The sequence below is a fragment of the Python bivittatus genome, unplaced genomic scaffold (genome assembly GCF_059951505.1).
Source record: "Python bivittatus isolate LINGU-HERP-01145 unplaced genomic scaffold, Pbiv_v1 ctg000610_np1212, whole genome shotgun sequence".
NCBI classification, from domain to species: domain Eukaryota; kingdom Metazoa; phylum Chordata; class Lepidosauria; order Squamata; family Pythonidae; genus Python; species Python bivittatus.
The window spans coordinates 15,317,244-15,340,369 of record NW_028277088.1 but is presented as its reverse complement, the minus strand read 5'-3'; the positions used below and the strand labels follow the sequence as shown (position 1 = coordinate 15,340,369).

Below are 23,126 nucleotides of genomic sequence, written 5' to 3'. Positions count from 1 at the left end.
GAAATTAAGAAGTCCTGGGATTTCCTAGTGGCCTCCTTTCGAAACACTAACCCACCCTGACCCTGCTCGACTCTTTCAGATCAGCCAAGCGAGGCAACTCACACCCTTTATGACCTCCTCTCCTGAGGCGTCGTTCCTAAGCGAAAGGGCTTCGGAGGTGAAGCCACCCGAGAAGACTTAAAAAAAAGAAAAAGAAAAACCTCGAGAGGAAAACGACTCCCAGAGCTAGAAACCCGCTTCCCTCAGCGTCCGGCGCTGAATGGGAAAGCGCTCTTTACATGCCCCAAAGCACTCCTTTGTTCTCGCCCAACGCTACCAGGCGCCGTGAGCTCCCCCATAAAACGAACCCTCCAGCGGGGCAGCGGCTGAGCAGCCTCGCCTTTCTTTCTCTTCCTGATTCAGAGCCGGGAAGGGGAGACCGAGCGCCCCAGGTCTCCGCCCCCACCGGGAGGAAGCGTCTCCAGCTCTCCGCGCTCTGTGCTGGGTGGTGGACAAGGCGGCGGCGGCGGCGGCGGCGGCAGCTGCCCTCCCCTTCCGTCCCAGCGCGGAGTCAGTCCTTGGCGCTCCTGCCCGCCCGGGGCCAGACAGCTCGGGCTGCTGCCGGCAGTCGGCCGAGGGACGGAGCAGCTTCCCTTCAAGCGCGGCCAGGCCGGCGGCGGCGGCGGCTGCGGCTCCTGCACGAGCCGAACTTTCCCATTGGGCGGGCGCGCGCCCTCCCCGCCCCCGCCAGCTGCCGCTCTGCTCGCCTGCTTAGCGGCCGCCGCGCGCGATTCGCGGGAGAAGTTTCTCCTTTGTTGAGGAACTCGCGCGCCGCCCGTCTTCGCGGGAGCAGCCGGAGCGGGGCAGGTGGCGAACGCCCGCGCTGGGCAGCCGGGACGCAGGTAAGGCGGCTCTTCCGGCTCGGGACTCGCTCGCGCTTCGTTTTCTTCGCCGCGAGACGGTAAATAATACCCGCCCGCAGGGGAAGGAAGAGGCCAGGTTGTGTGAGAGAGAAGAGGTTGGGGGAAGGGGAGGCAAAGGTCAAGGCGGTTGTGCAACGCGCGCGTGCTGTTCGGGGCAGAGGGAAGGCGGTTCGCTCTGAATTGCGGGCACGGGCGCCCATTGGGAAGCCCCCCCCCCCCCCCCCGCGCTGGTGTGCATTGCCAGGTGGTGGAATCTCCCCCGGTTCCCGTTGAAAAGCTCCCTGGACTGGGAGCGAAACTGGTTTCCAGGGCATGAACCGCCTCTCTTCCGGAGACAGAGGCACATCCGCCCACTTGCAGAGCAGCAGCTTTGGGGTGAAGAGGTGCTCCGGGCCCTCGCGATTCCGCTTGCTGCTTCGTTGTGTCTCGCTGCAGGCTTTCTGTCAACCGAGTAACAGCAACATGTTCTCGGAAGCCAGTTGACAGCGCGGTGTCGAGCCTCGCGTGAGATGCCAAGTTTTGTTTGTTTCTGATAGGGAGCGACCGCCCGCTAATAGGCTTATCAGCGGGGCCGCCGGGCAGAGTTTTGGGGGGTAAAAATCCAGGGTTCTGCACAATAGGAGCTGAGGGAAAACACCTCAGCATGGCAACGGTATTCTGAAGTAAATAACGTTAATACAGGTTGCTGTCTAAGGAGCGCCCCACAAGACGGTGCAGTTCAGGCTCTAAAATGATTTAACTGCATTACTGTGCACAGCTGGATGAATATTAAACATGCCTTAGTCTGTTTGCTCATATTTTTACCTACAGCTTTGGAGTGTTTTCAGAGGGTTTCCTCACTTCAGCAAGTATCTAAATATGAACTGACCACGTCCTGTTGAATCTTTTTCCCCAGGCATCCTTCGAGATGTCCTCATTCTCATTCGTTCTGGGTGGTTCTGCACACTATAACTGCTGTAAAGTAAGCTGAGGCTATGGTTAGTATTGAAACTGGGTGGGTTTTAAATTTAAAGCGCTGCTTTTCCAAGCTGAATCTATCTTGAATAATAGAGCAGTGGTAGAGTATGGAATTAACTTTCAGGGAAAATGATACTAAATACTAAACGAACCTTTGTTTAACTTAACATTAGCTTTCCTTGGCCACCAATGAAAAAATCCTAGAATTCAGTTCATTTAAGTTGTATACATAGGCAGACTTACAGAATATTTCAGACTAAGGAAAGACTTAAAAACGCAGCTGCTAAAGAAATATAATCCAAATAGTTTTTGATTCTGTAGAATGCATAAACCAGAGTTGGGAAATCTTTAGTTTGACACATTCTCAACTTGCCTGTTCTGCACAGCAGTTGGGCTTCAAAAATGTTTCTTTTGGTGCCAGTAGAAACTTCTTAAAGCCTAGATCAAGCTCACACTCCTTACCACCTTTTCCCCCTTAAATGACCTGCAAAATATCCTTGGCTGATATTTACGGCAGGTTTTTCATTCTGCCCTTCTAGATACCAGTGCTATGGTTCCTTATAGCAGACAACATAAATAAAATAAACTCAATGCAGTTCCCAAATTCAGAGATAAAATTTAGAATCCCAACAACCCTGAAACACAGCTCTTGGTCTGGGTGTCCCATAAAAGAACTTAATCTAAACCGGGGATGGGAATATTTAGCCTTCCAAATATGGCCAGAGTATAATATCCAGCCTCTCTCGTGGTTGAAACCTCTTTCAACATGTCCATTGGCTGGGGCTGTTGGGAGTTGTAGTTCAACAATATCAGAAGGCCACAATCATCAAGCCAAATCTGTAAGGTAGCAGACTATGTTCCCCCAAAGAAGGAAGATAAGATCAAATGAAATGAATGTTTGTGACTACTGTGGTCAGTGAATTGTTTTTGAAATCTCACAAATGCTCTAATTCATTCCCCGGGCAACCATAGGAGAGAAGGCTGGCAGGGTTAGGATCATTTTAATTTAGGTCTAGACATTGTCCTGTTTGAAATAGAGCCAATGAAGTGAGTATGACAAAACTTAGGTTATCTTTTGTATTACAGTTAAAAATATGGCTACCTTTTAAAGAAGGACTTCTGAACAAGGAAGCTATTATTACAATTTTGAAAGGTAAATCTTATCCTGTGTTTCTTCCTGAGGCTAAGAGTTATCTAGTCAGTTCAGTATAGAGACGAGTCTTTCTGATCCACATATCTCTTAGCCATAGTAATAACAACAGTAACTTTACAATAAAAAGTTCTGTGAAAAGGTGTTTCATCTTAGTCTGGAAGTCAACAACGAAGAAGTTTTTATATACTAGTTGCCTACACAAATGTTATTTTTGTACCTATAGCCTACATGACAGCAAATTCTTTAAGAAATCCAGACCCCAGAATCTTGCTATATTCTTATTTAACTGTGGTCTGACAGGCCTGTCTTAAAAGTAAACAGAGCAGGGAATGACATAAATGCCTGACAATCCAATTAAAATGTTCTTACAACTCAAGAAGGAGGGAAGGAAGAAACAAACAAAGCTGGAAAACTAAAGTCTTAAGGGGTATGTAGCTAAACTGGTGTTTCCATGTTTCCTTGCTGAAGTGCCCCATGTGGCCAATGGCAACATTTGGGGCTCTGATAGCATTCACTGAAAATAGTTACAGAAATGTATGCAACTATAAACAGGAATGATAAAACAGCAACTGGTTAAACTAAAACCTGCAATCAGTACTAGAAATTGCAGTCAGATCATCAGGCCAAAGTCCTTTCTGAAGAAGAAGGTCATCTGTTGGTAGGTGAAGATAGTAGAGAATGGTTGGGAAACTGGTGGGCCTTCTCTATAAAAGCTGTGACAGGATTAAAGTACATTGGCCTGCTAAAGGTTCTTCTTGGTCAAAAGCAGAGGACAGTTCCTGCATACTCCAACTTCCGATGAGGCTAAACTCTTGCCTAATCTTATACTTTTTTGTTTTGTGTGTTTGTGTTTGTGCCTTCAGGTCAGTTTTTGACTCCTGATGACTCATGGACTAGTCCCTGCAGTTTTTTTGGCAAGGTTTTTCAGAAGTGCCTTGCCCTGGCCTCCTTCCTAGGGCTGAGAGAGAGTGACTGGCCCAAGGTCATCCAGCTGGCTTTGTGCCAAAGACAGGACTAGAACTCATGGTTTCCAGGTTTTTAGCCTGGTGACTTAACCATGACACCAAACTGGCTTTCTTATACATTTCAAAGGGGCACATTATGGCTCAGTTACTATCTATGAAAAGTACTTAACAGGTACTTTTCAGTTGTGTGAGAGTGGCTGCAATGAGAGCCCTTTCCATTTTTGTGGTGTGTTCTGAAGCCTGCTGCCACTTGGGAATAATCCAGATGTTCACATATCAGTCTTATCTTCCTGGAATCTGAGGAGAATCCAATCTGAGGATTGGAAGAAACTCCCAGTGTGAATCTCTGCTATAACTTTTATCATAACTAATCACCCTGTCAGTTAAGGCTTGCAGCCCTGGTAAATATCTCCTAAAAGTAAAACATATGGTTAATGTCATTCATTGTATGTGGCTTAATCTTCCAGCCATAATGTCTGTGAACATCTATATTGTCCTCCTTGGTCTGAAAACCATGAACACTTAGTTGAAAAGGAGAAATATGGAAAGTTAAATGAATGGAAACATTTCTAAATATTTTTACATGTGTTGCTACAACCTATGCAGAATATTTGCAATGTGCAACATTTCATTTGTTTCATATTTTGCTGCTGGAAGCCGTGTGAACATTTCTTGGTTTTTTGTGCACTGGTGTTGTTTGGTTGTGAGTAGAACAGAACTGGGAGTCAGGTTACTATGTTCTTCCCCATGTTAATATCCTGTTTGTTTTGAGTCACTTCAGTTTGAACTTCTACAATTACTGTGGTGCTAAGTTTAGACTGGATTGAAGTCTGAATTGTTCAAAACTATTTTGTAAGCAAAGTGTTCTAGCTAAGCTGAATGACATCCAAAAACAGTGCCTGGAAGTGACAAATGTCTTAGAGTTAAGAATAGTCTCTTATCCACCCTCTCCTTTTAAGATTTTAATTTTTCTATCATCAGCATTTCAATCTTGTTCATGCTAAATATTTGCTTAATTTGCTGGGGCACTTATAGATGGAAATGCAGTTTTAATTATACATTTAATTGTAGTTGGTAAAGATGTACCTTAAGAGTAAGTGACTAAGACTAAGCTTTCTCAAATGTCTTACTGAGCAACATGTTGAAAGTGTAATGCAAAGAACTAAAACTGGTGAGAAATTAGAGAAAGCTATTGGTTTTATGCTAGGTGTCTAGCAAGCACTGTATTTCTAGAAACTCAGTGTTAGAAACAGGGTGCTGAATTTGGTTGGCCTGATCTGGCAAATCAGTATAAATGGGATGGAGAAATGAAGCAATTTGTGCTATAGGATCAGCTTAAGATGCTATAAACAGACTTTATAGCCTTTATACATTTTAATACTTTGCTCCAGGCTTTTGAAATGATAGGGAATGTTGTGACTGATTTATAATCTTAAGTATGGTCTTGCAGATCTTGTTGTTTCTAAATATTCCATGGCATGATCATTATAAGACAAAACTGTCTCACTTAAGTTACCTTGATCATGGTTTATGCAGTTTACTTAAAGTTGTGGGTTGCCATGAGATTGAGCCTTGAACCGAGGCTACATGGGCCGAGTTAAGCCAGTATGTGGAAACTGAAATGTGATTGACTTGTTAATGGTTCGGTGTGTTATATGGCTTTAATTTATGCCAACTTCTCATACTTGCTGGGATATTCTGGTTGGAATTAGTAGCTCAGAGTCCACTGTTTTGAAATTTCATGTCAAAAAAGTGACTTTACTCTCGTGGAATTGCAACTCAAACTGGACACGTTTTCCAAACAAGAGTCAGTCTTAGCTCAAATCTCCCAAATATTTCTGTTCTTTCCTATCACAACTATAGTGTAACAGATGCTTTGCTCAAAGCTGTTCTTAAATCTTTCAGATTTTAATAAGAAAGCTTTACTGTTTATAAATGGAATGGATTTAAAGAGTGTGCTTGACTGTTGCGATTATATTTAAAAGGAAAACAAAATACCAGAGTCCATTTTGTGAGTACTTAAGTTTTCTTTAAAAAAAAATCCTCCTCAAAAGTTTAAGAGCAAAAGACAGTGTATTGAGTTTATTTCTGTTTTTGACAATGCAGGAATAAGACACATTCTGAAAATTCTATAGAGTATTTAAGTTGAACGTACCGTGTCTCTATTTGGAGTTAAAGTGAGACCTATTATCTTAATACGCTGAAATTTTATTGGTTCCTGAGAAAGGAAATGTTGCAGAATACAATGGATGAGAATGCAAGTGTTTTTACTTATAAAAATCAGAAAAGAGATGCTGTCTGCCATTGGGGGACATGCATTTGTAAATTATTTTACAATACTGTTGTGATCAGAAACAACAAAGAAACACTTAAAATATTACTCAAATTCAAATATAAACATTGATGTTTTCACTTAAAAAAATGGAAATCCTCCTCCAGTAATGAAATGGCTGGATTCACACATCTTTTAAAGCCACAATAGGATGTTGGCTTTTTTTTTTTTTTTGGTATAGCATACTGTGTGAAACTAGTTAATTATGGCTTGCAGATATGATGTTTGAACCCAATCATTGCATACCATCCATTCACAACTCCTTCTTGGTCCTGACACTCGTCCTATTTTCTTTAATTGCATTTTTATCCTGTCCTTCCTCAAGACAGCTCATAGGATCAGAGGTAGTGATTACTCAAATCTCCAGGCTAAATGAAGATTAAGCTGGGTTTTTCTGATCCAGGTATAAGATACTGCACCATAATGTCATATAATATTCAGCTGCCACTTTTCAAAGGCTGAGGCTTATACCTGTATGCTTAAACATGCAAAACTACATACGTACACACACACACACACACCCCTTTCTTTTTTGTCTCTTTTTCAAGTATTTCCAGTTATTCCAGATCAATAAGTATCCAGCAATTAATATTCAGCAAAATGAATTCAAGGGAAATTTTGCTTGTATTAGTAACTGAATTGCTTTCTTTGATGTTGAGGATTAAGCAATTTGTTTTACAATCTCTTGTTGTAGCTACTTGCACATGGGCTGAAGTAAGGAATAGCATGCGCTAGGCTTGAGTTGGCTCCTTGTTACTCTTGCTTCATGGTGTGTGTGCCTCTAAACATGAGGCATTATTTTGGATTACATTGCAGCCTGCCCAAAAGTGCTTTGCATTTCCCAGCTGTTTCACAATTTTTCTCCGCTTAGCCCCATCAGCTGCTTTCTCATATGCAATTTCAGCTATGTTGATGCTCTGATTTCTGTTTCAACCCATTTAACTACTTATTCTGCTCTTGATAGAGTAGGTTTATAAATGGCTTGAATAATTAAAAAAAATAAGCTTATTAACTCTGGGGGAACTTTGGGGATGTGTATGTATTAAGTTTGGGGCAATCTAAAATGATTTGTCAAACGAATAATGTTATAGTGCAGTACTTAATGCAATATTTAATAGTATTTGGTGGATTACAGTGGTAGTCTACTGCTTTCTAAACTTCAGAAAAATGTAGAAAGTAGACTTAATCACCTAGTTAAAGAGGAATACTAATGGGGCAAGAAGTTAAAGGAAGTATACAGAGTTTCATAGGAACTGACCACCTGTTTTTTGAACATATGCCTTCAATGTAGTCATGCAATAAGAGGCAACAAGCCAATTTCTTAGCAGAATAGATTGTGGTCTCATGTAATCAGTTAGAAGTTCCTGAATATCCGAAAGGAGAAATTGAGAAGAAGCTGCTTTTCCTCAAATATCTTTATAATCAATGTATAGTGTAGGGGTGACAAAGATTAGCCTTCTAGATGTTGAGCTACCAACTCCTAGTATTGCTCACAGCTGACTATGTTCGCTGGGGTTGCTTGGAGCAAATACTTGGAGGCCATATCAGATTCAGCCCTGATGTAAAGAGAGACATATAGGTGCCAATTAGTTTTGCACATATTAATAACTGGCTCAGATTGTGTTCACAAAGCATTTGTAAATAGTGTGGTTAGCACATTGTGTGAACACCATAACCCAGTCAGCCATAAGGCAGGAGAGAGGTTTATATCCAGATGGAGTTGTTTGGGTAAATGTTAAACTACCTTTTTCAATCAAACTTCTGTCTTGTTAAGCACAGTTAACTGTGGGGCATTTTTCAAATCCCTATTAGTTCTTTATCACCCTATCCTCTTCCACCCTGTCAGTCTTCCAATCAAGGACTGAAGATATAAAGTGGCAGGGAAACCAAGCTTCTCCATTACAGAAAGCATTGTGAAAAGCTGGCAGTCTAGAGCACACTTTCTCTTGGCCACAGCCATCTGAGCTGTGCCTCCTGCTGTCTGCTTTGCCTGTGGGAAAGAGGCTAGTGATGTAATGAAACCTTGCCAATTCTGTCGTAGCATTCTGGCTGATGATATGCTAAGCAATATTTGAGGAAGTGGGATGCTCCTAGTATTATTTTAAGTAGGAGTGTGCAAAGTAGTTATTCTGAGTTTGAAAAGTGTTGTTACATCTTTTCTGGAACCTTTTCAGTTTGGTGTTCTGAGTTCAAAATAGGCCTATTTTGAGCTTTAAACAGTTCCGAAATGGGACATTTCAGGCTCAACATGTTTCAGATTCAAAGTATTGTCACATTCCGAATTGTGAAATGCCAGAACTACCCATAAAGAAATTTGACTTGGTGAGAGGCTGGCTGGGTGAAGCATGCTGTGTGAATAGTGCGATACAGTATAGTCATTCAGACCTTGGTGCTCTCTCTGAGCTTGGCTGTTTGCTTGCAGACGTTTCATTACTCAACTAGGTAGCATCAGTGCTGGCACTGATGATATTACCTAGTTGGGTAATGAAGCGTCTGCAAGCAAGCAACCAAGCTCAGAGAGAGCACCAAGGATTCCAAGTTCAGCCGTGAGCTACATATATTCTCTTCTATTGGAACTGTATAGTCATACACAGCGTTGTTGTGGCATTTTTTTTTTTTTTTTACACACTGTTGAATTCAGGTTTCTGATGTGTTTTGCATTGTAGGAAGAGAGGCGTGTTATTCTGTGGTGGCAAAAAAAATCAGGATTTTGGTAGCATCTTTCCTGACTAACTCAGTCCTTTGCATTTAATTATACAGTGAGATGGGTGGCATATATAAATGTGAAAAATAAATAAATAAATGTTAAAAAAGAAATTCTGTATCACCGCTAACCTACATGCCCAATGTTTTTATGAATCTTAACAGATCGTTCGCACTGGTAGTTGTCCTACTATGGCTGAAATGCAGTCCTGTACTTGGACCTGGCCCACAGCAGCCTGGAAATTTTATTCCTTTCTTATTCAGGAGTCTTGACCTATGGTAAACTGTCTCAGCATCAGCTTGAAAAACTTAACCTATAGTTCTGTATAATTCAAAAGCTTGCTTCCTTTTCTATCTGTAGGACAGCACTAAGCTTCCATGTATTTGTCTTCATTTGTATGAGATATTCTAGAACTGTCTCTAAGGAGGTTATTGCAATTATTTAATTATTACAGTGAAGTGGTATCACCATTAACTTCTTGCTCAAGAAATGCTGATTCAAATGCTAATCTAAATGTTTTGGAAGCAAATATGGGTGACCTTTGGGTATTGCAGAAATCTCTCACTTATAACTATTCCACCAACATTCTTGATTCTTTATTGGGAATGATACCACATCTGTGAACAGCTGGTATTTGCCCATTAGTCAACATATAGATGACCCAATTTATACAGAAAGTAATTTGTATAAAACTTTGCATTGCGAAATAGTGTAAAGTTTTCATTTAATAGTCAGCACTACCTAGTTGCTTTGAATACTCTTTAAATGTTAACACTATTTAAGAAATGAGACAAAAAGCATGACAGCACTTAAAGGAAGAAATGGGTTAAAATAATTTTATGACAAAAGTTTAGCATGACTAAAACTATTATATTAGTATGCAATAATATAAAACAATTTAAAACCAAGTTTAAAACGTACATAGAGAATGGTACAGCTCATAAGAAAAACTCAGGAATGGCAGGAAATGAAACATCACAGTAAAGTATCAGCAAAACTGTATATTGAAGATTAGTTACTCTAGTGCCGTGTTTCTCAACCTTGGCAACTGGAAGGTGTGTGGACTTCAACTCCCAGAATTCCCCAGCTAGCATGCTGGCTGGGGAATTCTGGGAGTTGAAGTCTACACATCATCTAGCTGCCAAGGTTGAGAAACGCTCTAGTGAATTCACAGTAGTGAATTTTCATTTTTACCATGAATCAGCAAACAGTCCTCCCCAATACCTTGCTGCTGTTAAGTTGTTCAGTCTTTGTGACTGAATGGGCATTAGGGTTGTCTGTCAATAATTGCTTCTTTGAGTTCTTTTAAGCTTATGCTCATACCACCAAGGATAGCATTTAGCCACCTTACCTTCTGTGGTTCTTTTTGGATAGCCTTCAGATTTTCCAAGCATAGGAACATCCCCAATAACTGTTGCCTTTGCATTTCAAGTCCAAAATAGCTTCAATATTAGTGCTTGCAATGCCCAGTTTGGTTTTACTTTATCTAGTACTAAATTGTTTGAACGACTTGTGACCGAAGGTATTCTCCACAAATTTTCTCCAGCATCACTATTCAAAGACATTCATTTTTCTTTCTACCTTTTGAGTAATCCAGCTTGTACTATCACATGTTATCACTGGGAACACTGTGGTCTTGACAATACATATCTTTGTGGTCAGTATACAGTAATGTATTTACTGTTATACATTTATCAGCTTCTAAACTTTAGGTTTTTTTAAATTAATGTGAGCACCATATACCTAGCCATTATTTCCAAATGCAGAGATAGTTAAAAAAAAAAAGACTAACAAATGAATGCACGTTATAATAGCCTCATACAAATGCAGTGCTTTGCAATTTGTGAAATTGTTTTATTTATTCATTCATTTATTCATTTATTCAATTTATAGCCCACATATCTATCTGTTTGACAATCATGATGGCTTATATTAGTAAAAAAATGTATTGCATTAATACAACTGAAATATAGATAAACATCAAGCTTTAAATAATTTTGTTACTACTATAATTATTATTAAAAGCTTGTTAGAAGAGAACTGTTTATACTAACTTTCTAAATACAGGGAGAGTATTTAAAACTGCATCTCCCGAAGAGTGAATTCCCCACCATGGGAGCCACAAAGCCCTTTCCTGCATGCTAGATAGCTGAACCTTTGACAGCCAAGCTATCTTCTGAAGAGACACATTAATGCTGGCTGGGGAATTCTGGGAATTGAAGTCCACACATCTTAAAGTTGCCAAGGTTTCTACACAGCTGTAGATAGTCAAAGTCTAAGCTGCTTAGGGCTTTATACATCACCACCAACACTTTGAATTGTATCTGATAGTTTAATATGGGAATCATATCATCTCTGTACCTTGCATTCGTCAGCATGACCTGCAATGCTCATAGTAGTTGTAATGCTTCTGTTTCCATCAATCTTCAACTGTCTTGGTTGATCTTAACTATGGTTTAGAATTACATCTGGATAGATTTTAATACTGCCCAGCATTTCCCTCTGGACAGTTTGTAACTGGTTTCAAATCTTACTTTCATTTTCAGATTAAGAATAGAACCAGATTAGTTTTAAATATGGTTAAATTTATTTATTTATATGTCAAATTTGTCACCTCCCATCTTGTTAAAAAGTAACTCTGGGCGGTTTACAGAAAAGATAAAAGCAATTAAAATACAATATAAAAGCAGTCTTAAATAATAAATTCCAAGAATTGATGGAATTGGCAAGTAGCTCAGGGAGCATCATTAGGGCACCAGCCACCCCCAGGATTTAGAGCTTTTATCGCCTCATGCAAGCTGGCAGAGCCAGGCTCTTTAGCTCTTTCCGGAAATGTATATACAGATGTCATCCTAAACCATAGTTGGTAAAAAATCACTGATACATTGTCTGCACTGAATCTTTGTGGAGTTTTTATTTCTGCACCTTCGAAAATGGACAAAAGCAGAGGGCATGGTTTACTTTTTCTGTCTTCTTGCCAGAGTTGAAAGGTGTATGTTGGCTGAAGGAAATGGAAGCAAATCATCACCTAGTCTGGAGCATCAATCTGCTGAATAGCAGATATTACCCTCACTCCACCAGTGTGTGCTATGTTCTTCCTCCCACGTTAAAAAAATTTTTTTTGGAATGCCTGACATAAAACCAGAACTTGGCTCTCATATCTGGCATGTGTAGGTAATGCTTGGAGATATTTTGGTGACTGGTCATGACACCTTCCATCTGATGACACAATGGCACCATAACTACAGGAAGCTAACATGTCAACAAATCATCATCCAATTCTGTTCCTGACCTTACAAGGCTAGGCTGAAGGGATAGTTCCGTATTTATTTAAATAACATAGGTAGATGTTTCAGTTTAATTGTGTGATAAGGAACAGGTTTTATTCTGTGAAAGGATCAGTGTACAAAAATATCACTTGGTTGCTATTCCCCCTGTCCCTTTCTGCTTTGCGTGCAGAAATTCTCAGGCTGACTTTCCAGCATCTTCAGAAAGTTCCAGTAATAGGATTGGAGAAGACTTCTACTTTTGCTCCAGCACTGATGATAGCACTCTCCTACAATTCACTTGAGGACTGCAAAGTATCGTTTCTAGACTAAGAGTAAAAACATCCATCCATCATCAAGCCTTGCTGGTTGGGAATTTTGGGACCATTATCTGGGGGGCATCAGATTGGGGAAGATTGGCTTATATCAGTTGGTAGTTACTTCACTGGGTTTGAGCCAGAGATCCTTCCCAAACATACCTGGTTATGCCAGAGATTGAATCTGATAATCTGCATTCAAAGAATGTGATCTATCACTGAACTAAATAGTCAACAGTATTTAAATGACCATGTGATAAACAAATGTTACGAAGCTACTTTTTCAGGTATGATTATACTTTGTGATCTTGTTACAGGCCGTTGATTATACCTTGCCATTCTCTTCTTCCATTTGCTTTTTCTTTTCATGCACATGCGTGCTTATTCTCTCCCCCCTCCCCATTTCCTCAGTTTCTTTAAACAAAGCTCTATTAATCAAATATCCTATCCCACAGGGATTTGTATAGGCCAGTGTTTCTTAACCTTAGCAGCTTTAAGATGAGTGGACTTCAACTCCCAGAATTCCCCAGCCAGCCAGTCCACTCCTCTCAAAGTTGCCAGAGTTGAGAAACACTGGAATAGGCTCCTGCACACATTACAGCAAATAATAATGCACTGAGCAAAATAAAACAAAACACAACCCAAAGAAAATAAATTTAGAAATCACTGGGTATTTAGTTACACTCATGAACTGAGCAGGTGATATGCTTCAGTAGGCAGAAATACTTCCTCCGGACTTGTAATTATATTTATTTACCATTGGATATTGGTTGTGCTTTGAATGAAATCAGTTCTGGACTAGAAGATTTGTTGTAGATCACCAAATATATATGGCAGTTTGACTCCCTATAAGAAGATGTAAATAATCTAAAATTTGAATTTTATTCTCTCCCCAGAAGTGAGGTCAGTTCCATCATTCTGCAAGCCCCTCAAGACCTGTCTATGTGATCAGGCTGGGGGTCCCAGAGGACTGGGGAGATTTTGCGATAGCTCCCTTACTGTGGTTAATACCATCCTATCTTGTTCCATTTACTTTTTTATAGTTTTTATAGTTTAATAATGACTATTTTATATGTATGTATTGGTTTTCTTTTTAATTGAGTGTTATATGCCGCCCAGAGTCACTTTTTTGTGAGATGGGCAGCTATACACTACAAATATAATAAATAAATAAAAAATAAGTAAATAAATGGTCAGTGATTTGGGCCGACTGTTTATGGCTGTCAATCCAAACCCTGATGATGTGAATAGAGTTGCATCATTAAATAAGGTGGATTTGTATCCAGTTTCATTACTAGTGAGCTCTCTTGCTAAAGTATGTCACAAACTCCTGTCTGTGATGCCTATTGTCTGCAATGCTTACTGTACTCTTGTATAGCACTGTATCCTGCTAGTGAGACAAGAGAATATTAAGAATATTATGTTGGACCTAGACTCTTGGTTATGTGAGTTATTTAATTGCCTTTCTGTATAGTACATTAGAGTATATTTTGAGTTTCCTAGAAATATACTGAATAAGAAAGAAGTATCATTCAAGGCACAGGTTGTTGGTGCGTCTATATCCTGCTTTTTTCCACCATGGACCTCCAGGCACTTAGATAGGATTTCCTGGCATTTCCACCCAGGTCCTCACCAAGCATAACCTTATTAGTTTTAAAAATGTCATATAATGTGCCAGTCTTGAATGAGGTTTCACAATCTTTGGACATTAGCTTTTCTGACTATAGTTATGGAATTTTGGAGAGTGCTATTTTGTCAACTCTTGAAAGTATCTAAGGTTGATAGAGACTGAAAGAAAAAACCTCAGTGTTGCGCATATCTGATTTAGTGTACTCAGGTTTTAAGTTGAGAATGAGATTTACGTGTAAATATCAGGAACAAATAAATGATAAGCCCTACCAGAATTGCATGAACTATTCGATCACTTCTAGAAAGCAAGGCATATTTTTCTTTTAGGAAACCACATCATTTATAATATGGAAAATGTCTCCTGCTATTCAGAACATGCTAAATTGGGAATAAATGTCTAGATTTCTAAATTAAAAACTTATGAAATCTGACCAGTTCATGAATTATGTTGAATAATATTGGACTTAATAGCCTGAGGATTAATGTTCAAGAGCCTGTATCTTACAGTAGTTTTTCCAGCAACATCTCAATTGTATTCCACATTATATGAGCTGTGAGCATCTTATGGGTCTAAGCCATTCCCAGCAGCAGCTGTCAAAGTTATGGTAGGGCAGTGTTTCTCAACCTTGGCAAGTTTAAGATATGTGGACTTCAATTCCCAGAATGACACTAAATACACTAGTGTACTGTACTACTTGGGTACACTAAATCAGATATACACAACAATTGAGTTTGGGTTTTTTTTAAATCCTTATCACCCTTAGATACTTTCAAGGGTTGACAACATGGCACTCTCCAAGATATGAATTATAGCTTCTGTAACAATAGTCAGAAAAGCTAATGTCCAAAGATTTTGGGAGTTGAAGTCTACACATCTTAAAATTGCTAAGCTTGAGAAACACTGTGGTAGGGAATAATGGATGGAGGTAAACCTGTATGGATAATATGTAGTCTTATCTGAATTCTGGAAGGAGATGATGATGATGATGATGATGATGATTTAATTCTTACCCCACCTTTCTGTCTATATGGCACTTGTATGAATGCTCATAGGACAAACTGGTGTCATCCAGTATTATTTTGAAGGGAATTTCAGAAAAAATATGCTTCCTCCTGTGAAATGAAGGTGGTGCAGTATCTTTTTCTGGGAGGTGTAATTTAAAAAAAAAAATCATCTGTGTGCCTGCCAAATTAACATATATTTCTTCCTTTTGAGTTTCAGTACTGTACTTGGAACAATTTCTACATTTTAAAGTCTAGTCTTAGCTACATTAGTTCGTTTTCCAAATCTGACCATGCACTATTTCAATTTCTTTCTTTCTCATAGTTAAAACAGGGCAATCTTTTGTTCTCTTCCTTTTCTTTGCTGCTTTTTATTCTTCTCTGAAATGCTTCAAAGATTGCCCATTTTGTCTGCCTGTTCACCCTTATTCCTTTTTGGTCTTGTAGAAGAATCTCAGATAAAATTTCTCCGTGGAAAGGAATTCAACTCCTTGGTACTTCTTGAAAACATGTAACCCTTCTAAAGCCAGCTTTCAAATCTTTCTTAACTGATTAAACTTGAGAGAATACAGTCTGCCTTAAGGGACACATGCATGGTTTAGGTTCAGTGGTAATGAAGATTTAGGGAGTTGGATAAAATTCAGCAAAAAGATTTCCCAGAATACAAAAAAGAAACGGACTCTCTATAGAAAATGTTTGACAGCTGAGTAAACAGATTTATGAAAACCCACCCAAGCTCTCTCCCCCTTTGCTGTTAACTAGTTCTGGTCTTCTAGTCACTGTATTTCTTGGCTGGATGTTAGATTTCAACAGTAAGGTCTGAAATAATGTTCAAATTTCAATAGATATGGCATAAAACTGGGCTTGGAAAATTCTTTCTCTTCTCTTCCACTCCACATAACATATGGCATTGGCTTTCAGTGGCTTTCAACAGTGCCCACTTTTTGCGAAGGAACCAACTTGATGGTTCTTCTGTTCTTTATAATGATGCATACTTTGTTTTTAAAAATTACTACATGGTCTGTTCCAGTAATAAATTAAGATTTTTGAATTAATGCCTGCCTTTCTTATTTATTGAATCAGTTATGAGCCAGTTCAATCATCCAGAAACTCTAGGTGGCTCTACCTTGTAACTATAGTTAATCTTCCTTTGTGGTGGTGTAGATTAAAAAAAAATAAAATTATAGATGGTGAGGGGAAATGTATGTTCTTCTGAACTTGATGAGAAAAGTTCTCTAGATCCTGTTGTGGGGTTGTTGGGTCTCCCCCATCCATAATCCTTTTGGCATTTTTCAAGAACTGAGGCCATCTTTGTCTGTTGAAATGTTTGTTTTCTATCCTGTTCTTAAACGATTAGAAGTGGGAAAAGATGTAGAAGAGAAAATTCTTCTGTTTCAGTTATCAATATAGAATGATGAATGAATTGAAATGTTCAGTATACCAGATAGAAATGAAGATAGGTGATCACAGCCAGTCAGGAATCAGAAGATTTTACATAAGGTTCATCTGATTGGTATTGTCCAAAAAAAGTCTACTTTAATCTCTGAAAGTCCTGTCTACTTGGAACCTGAGAGCTACAATGTCGGCATTGCTTCTTCATTTTTAAAGTGACCGGACCACCTTCCTTCCCCCATATTCTCCATTCTCTTTCTATGTCCATTCACCATTTTCTCCATCCCACTCCTTAGCCTCTGCCTAGCCATTGTGGGTTTGCATATATGATTCTGTTCTGGGGCATTTATGAATATTTTTGAGACACAGGTTCAAATCTATTTAACTGTTGGATGACTCTGGACCAGGCCCCCTCTCTTTCTCCAGCCTACCTCATAGGACTGTGGTGGGGACAAAAATGAGGGGATGAGAAAAGTCAGGATATAAATACAAAAAGTTTGGAGGGGGGTAATAGCACATTAGATTAAAAAACAAAACAAAACCCTTCCAGCATTTCCTCTGCTTAGAAAGTATACATTTGAATAATGAGACTCTTCTTTTGGCATTATACAAAGCACACAAAGAATATATTTGAGTTTTGTGAAAGAATTGTTAGTAGAGTTTGCTTCTTGGGTAAATGGGCATTTTCCTGTTATGTGTCTATTCTATGGCTAGACTAGAGAATATGCTTAAAACAGGCAAGCATTTTGAAGCTCTTTCCAAGTATATCATAGGAGAGGAAAATACTGAAAGTGGGAGAAGGCATCCAAAGTTTCGAAAGCATCAAAGAAAACAGAATGGGTTTCTCAATTATGTGATCTGAGTTAATTTCATCTGGCTACAGTCTTAGCGTATTGACTCCAAGTGTGATTGTGTTTTGTATAGGGACACCAGCACCACAAGAAAAACATGGGTTTTGTTCAGACTTGCTTTAATCTCCAGCATCTAAATGTAGATTTCCTTGACTTCCTTTTAAGCTGTAGTTAAACTGCTCCTAGATATTTGGCGTGAGTTCCCTTACCCTAATCTTCAGAGAGAAGAATGGGGATTACTCTTACAAAGATGCAAGCCTCTGAGGTGCCTTCCCCATGAAGCAATAATAAGTGTATCATAACCTTATACAAATAAAACTCAAAGACATTTCTAGCTCTTGGCTCTGGAATTTGCAACACTGGGGGTATGCAGCTGGTATAGTAATTGCTTACATGATTAATTTTGGCATTCTTATGCCAAAATATCTGCAGGCAAGGAAATATCTGCAGGCAAAATATATAAATGTTAATAATTACAAATACTTATTGTAGCAGCAGGGCTGGGCCTGTAGAATGAAAGTTCAGAGGTCTCAAACCACCTCACCTGGAAGCTCTCTTGGTATATACTACTCACCCCACCTTTCTGCCTTGATATAACTTCTTGGCAGTTACTGCTGCCACTATCTATATTCCAGGTGACATCTTACCTGGCATCTTCCCCCAATCCTAGTCTGTAAGAGAGACAGGGCTTCCACAATCTTTACTGCCTTACTGGTGAATAAGTGTAAAAATGGAAATAATGAAATAATGCCTATAGCTCCATCTTGTGGTCTTACAGCATTGAGGATTTAGCATTTCTTTATCTCTATTTTGGAGATAGACAATTCTTATAAGAGATAAAGAAAATAAAACTTTACTGATTTTTTTTTAACTTCATTTATTAACATGGAGCCATCCCTTGTTAAAGGAAAAAAAGCTGGAGTTCCCTCAGTAAAACAACTGCTTCCAAATGAATTAAAAGGGAAAAAATCTAAAACAAGGAACAGTGTTCTAGGCAGATCACAAGACCATGCTGGTCTAGAAACGACTTATTTACTACTTAGCTCAGGATCTTATAGAACTCTAAGCTTATCAAGAAAAAATGATGACTTAAGGATTATAAGGCTATATTCATGAACACGATAAAAATCTGTAACAATTTGAGAATTATGCACTATTTTGTACACAGTCATAAGAGCAAAAAGTTATATCTAGCACACCCAGAAAAATAAAAGTCTGATGCAGTATCCTGGCTAAAATATTTCTCTATTTCTACAGAAACAACTTAAATATTAAAGCAAAACATTCTGTTTCTTTCTCCTGAATTTCCCATAGCCCCCATATTTGGGGGATAATTCCAATCATTTACCTGAGCTGTTAAGGAGATGGTACACCTCCTTTTTTCCCCAGTTATGACAGCTTTTTGTTCCAAGTTCTGTCTTTGTCTTTTAAAATAACAAAACGTTTTATCTATCAAGGAGGGGAGGGATTGAGGGCATCTTCTGAAACTAAATGTTAAAACCCATACCTGAAAGAAGGTGAATATTCAAATTCAGATGCCATGTAACATTTAGATTTAGGAATGACTGTAATGTGTAGCTTTATTGCATCAACTGAATAATTTGGCCTGTTCCCCTTCTTCATCGCTGCTCAGTAGTTGGAGATAATATACATGTTTCTCATTTCATTTCATTTCTTTTTTTTCTTTCTTTCATTATACGGAATGAATTGAAATATTACCATAAATAATAAAACAGGGTGCCAAAAATTAAACATTTAATTCTTCGTTTTAGCTTAATTGTCCAAGCCTCTTATACATTTTTAAAGCCATATCATTCTGTTTCCTTATACAGTAGACTCAAGAGCAGTGTTTCCCAACTGTGACAATTTTCAGGTGTATGGATTTCAAATCCCACAATTCCACAGCCAGCATGGCCATTGATGAGAATTCTGGGAGTTGAAGTCCAAACACTTGGGAGTTGCCAGGTTGGAAAATATAGGCATTGGAATGCTTTCTAAGGTAGTCTTCATACTTTGAAATAATAGCTGTGTGTTCATATTTCATCCTTCTAAAGCAAAGGAAAAAGTAAAATCTCCCTCAAGTCAAACTCACTGCTGAGAAGTTCCTGGACATGAACTTGGCTGTGAGGTTTCTTGGCTGCAATAAGGATGTGGTTTGTTTTTTCTTTCTGCTGGGATTTTTTTCTATTTCCCAGTCTAGATTACCAGTCTGGAATTTCTTGGGGGTCTCCAGTCCAAGAACTAACCAAGCCCAAACCTGCTTAGATTTTGAGCCCAAAACCATTGTTTAAATCTGTTGACGCTCTAAAAATCCAAGATCCTTTTCTTATAATTGCAATTACTAATAAAATAAATGTTTATTCCTGTGGAAGTCATGTTATGAATTATTTGCCGCTGGCTGAGGATTATCGCTTACATTTCCTGAGATAATTACCATTTATACTCCTATTGCAGCTCACCTTAAACTTGGCTAAAATATCCTTTTGTGCAACTTAAATGAAATACTGAATTATAAGGTCCTTGTTTTGCAATGAAATGTGATAAACTACTTCTATGTTAGTAGACTTTCTAAGTTGCTCTGACAAGTTGATTGTAGTGTAATTTAAGTATCCTGCATCCTTTCAGCAATAAAATATGAATCCTGTGCACAAAGAGACCAATTCATCAATTTAAATACCTGAAGCACTGCAGTTTAGAACAACTTAATCATGGGATTCTGAGGACATTGCTGCTCCTGATAAATTTGTACACAAATGAACCTTTGAGGTAAAATATAATAATAATGAAACTTGGGCTATACTGATTTAGCCGGGTCATCAGAAATTGTTACTTTTTTGACTGAAGGATTCCATTTATATCATTATATTTTAAATCAATGTTGTTGTTTTTAAATGTCTTGCTTCTACAGCAGTTTTCACCTCTGTGTAGATCCAGGCCTGTTCAGCTAAATGTAGTAAAAGTCCATGAAACTCTTATGCTAATCTTTGTATCTGTAAACCATCAGCAAGCTTTTATAAACACATGCCAGTTAGTTTGCTTCTCATCTCTCCAAGTAAGGCTTTAATTAGTGGTGAGAAGTTATAAATATACACTTATTCTGTTTAATGTGCCCTGAGCATTATATTACTTTGCTGTTCTTCAGTTCATATAAGCACACACCAAAATCTTACTATGTACCTACAAAATTGCCTTATGCCAAGTCAAATCATTAGGCCTTCTAGCTCAGCTTCGTCAACAGTAGCTTTTGTCAGTTAGATGTCTTGGGCTACAGATCCCATCATTCTCAGTATATTTTGAATGCACCAATTGAGAAGACAGAATTATATTGTATGAACAATAAGTTTTCCCAACCTGATGCTTTCCAAATGTGTTGTTTTTCAACTGTGCTGGCTGAAGGTTAGGAGAGTTGACATCCAACCCAGCTAGAAGGAATCGTATTAGCAAGGCTACCTATGTTGTGTTAGCCATACTGGGAAATGGCAAGGATTAAAGTTGGGAGTTTCTTTTCCTTTTTTGCATTTTGCAGGCATATTGATGGTTTCTCATTTTACTTATTTGTCTTAATAAATTACAGTGAGGTGGTGGTGATGGACTAGAACCTCTAGTTCAGTGGTAAAACTTTTAGAAAAGGGAGGAATAGAGCTACCCTATCTGGACTACAACAATCTAAGTGACTGGTAGATACCAGCACAGTGTTAGTTTTCTGTGTATTTTTATTGCCATCTAGCCATTGCCCAGAGTTTTGCATCCCAGATACAGTAGCCCTTGAGAGGAGAGCTATGCAAAAGGCCCTGGGTTTTGCTTTAGATGTGGGCTCCAAGATTGAAAAATACTGGGTTCTTAACTTTTAGCAAGAGGGTTTTAGATTAGTACTGGGAGTGTCAAAAGATCCCATTTGCTAGGTGCCAACCTCTGAGAGGGTTGTGATAGAACTGCTAGATTTAGTTCATCTGTCCTCTGAAGTTGGGCCTTAAGGCAGGCACTGTCAAACAGATCTTCAGTATTTTCCTATCCCTGTAATGATACATGGCTTGGTGAGAGATTGTAGAGAGGCTGGAATAGGAATGGAAGGGAAAGTACAGGGAAGCAACCAAAAGAGAGAAGGTGAGTCCATTGGTAGCTTTTCTCCTAAATGGCAACTCAAGCCAGGTGTTAAGAAATCTGGGAAGAAGCATTTCAAATAATTCAGAGACTCTGCCTTAATAAACTCATTATAAAGGAGGGTTGGAAATTCTTCCTACAGTTTCCGAGATTCTGTATCGACTTCCAGACTGGCATTGAAGGTATCGAAATCTGTGTAGTTCTTGCTTTTTTGATCTTGCCAAGCTCAGTAGGGCTTGAGAGGAACCATCCACAAAATACAGGAGAAAGTATAAGGAGCAGTAAGAACAATGGTAAAAATTACAATGTCTGTATGTCTTTAGGTTTAACACTCTATCTTATTCCCAAATAAATATGATGGAAAGATAGGATGTGTGCATATGTCTATATTTGTATCTGTGGTATTGTATGGTATGTATATGTGGAAGTGCATTAGTACTTGGATGGGAGGAGAAGGAAGAGATGGCAAACTGCTTCCTTAATATTGCCGAAAAACCTGTATGGTTGCACCCATATTGTTACCAGGGGTTGTACTCAACTCAAAGGTGTCTTTACTCAAGTAAAGGAGAGTCTCCATAATATGACCTCCAATCTTTTAATCCTGTTCTTCATATAATCTGTAATGCTGATGCTCGCTCTACAATACTTGTGGGTGGTGTCTGTTTTAAATATACATCATGTTTTCTCTATTAACACCCTGGAGCTGGTTTGTAGGACAGATGCACCTTGGCACTTCATTTTGACATTTGTGTTCGAAAAAAGTACTCCACCCCAGCCCGCCCCCAGGCTGTTGCATTTTATACAAATGTAGGAAGCCATAATAGTGCCCTGGAGCTCAAAAATTTCCCCCTCTTGTTCTTTTCTTCCCCCCGTACAGCTGAATGTGTGGGTGAAGAGGATTATGCCTCCAGCAAACAGGACAGCACATGCCGAAAGAACTCAGTTTGCTAATGCTCATAAATCAAAACACACGCATCTGGAAAGTCAGACTGATATCCATAAAGGCAAAATCTGTTTCAGATTGTTACAATGATGCAGGCCTGATGGCTATGGAAACAGCAACCCCCCCTCCCAAACAAAACAAAAGGGAAAAAAGAACTTCATGTATGCCTACAATTGAAGTATCGGTTGCTTCATACAACTGATGCAAACTTCTTTCAGGCGGTCTTGTCTGGCTGAGGGCAAGAATGGGGAAAACGTTGCCAGTTCCAGGGTGGATCCGATGAAGTGGACTGCTGCCTGCAGGAGCTGAGGGCACAGTCAGCACATGGGTCTTTAAGGCGCCACAAGACTCCTGGTTACTTTTTACTATAGCAGGTTTGTAGGGGTCCCCTCCTGGGAACTCCTTCAAACGAAGAGTCCTGGCTTGGCTCTAGTTTTTATCCGAAAGCCGAACGATCAAAATGGAGAGAACTCTTTCATTATTTCTCCGCAATATTGTGAAAGTTTTAATTGTTAGCCTTTGTAGACATGCCTGCTCCTTGCATTCCCTAGGGGTGAGGCTCCGTTGCAACAGGGTTGCAGGGTTGCAACAGGGTTAGGTTTGGTAAAGGCC

General features: G+C 39.2%; 1 protein-coding gene across 1 annotated transcript in view; it reads left to right on the top strand.

Annotated features, from left to right (window-relative positions):
* Nucleotides 1–685: 685 nt before the first annotated feature.
* The window catches only part of SVIL (supervillin), a 141,180-nt gene continuing 118,739 nt past the window's right edge, over nt 686–23,126 (top strand). The window contains exon 1 of the mRNA XM_088150237.1: nt 686–881. The gene's annotated coding sequence lies outside the window, so the exon portion shown is untranslated. The remainder of the gene's footprint in view (nt 882–23,126) is intronic.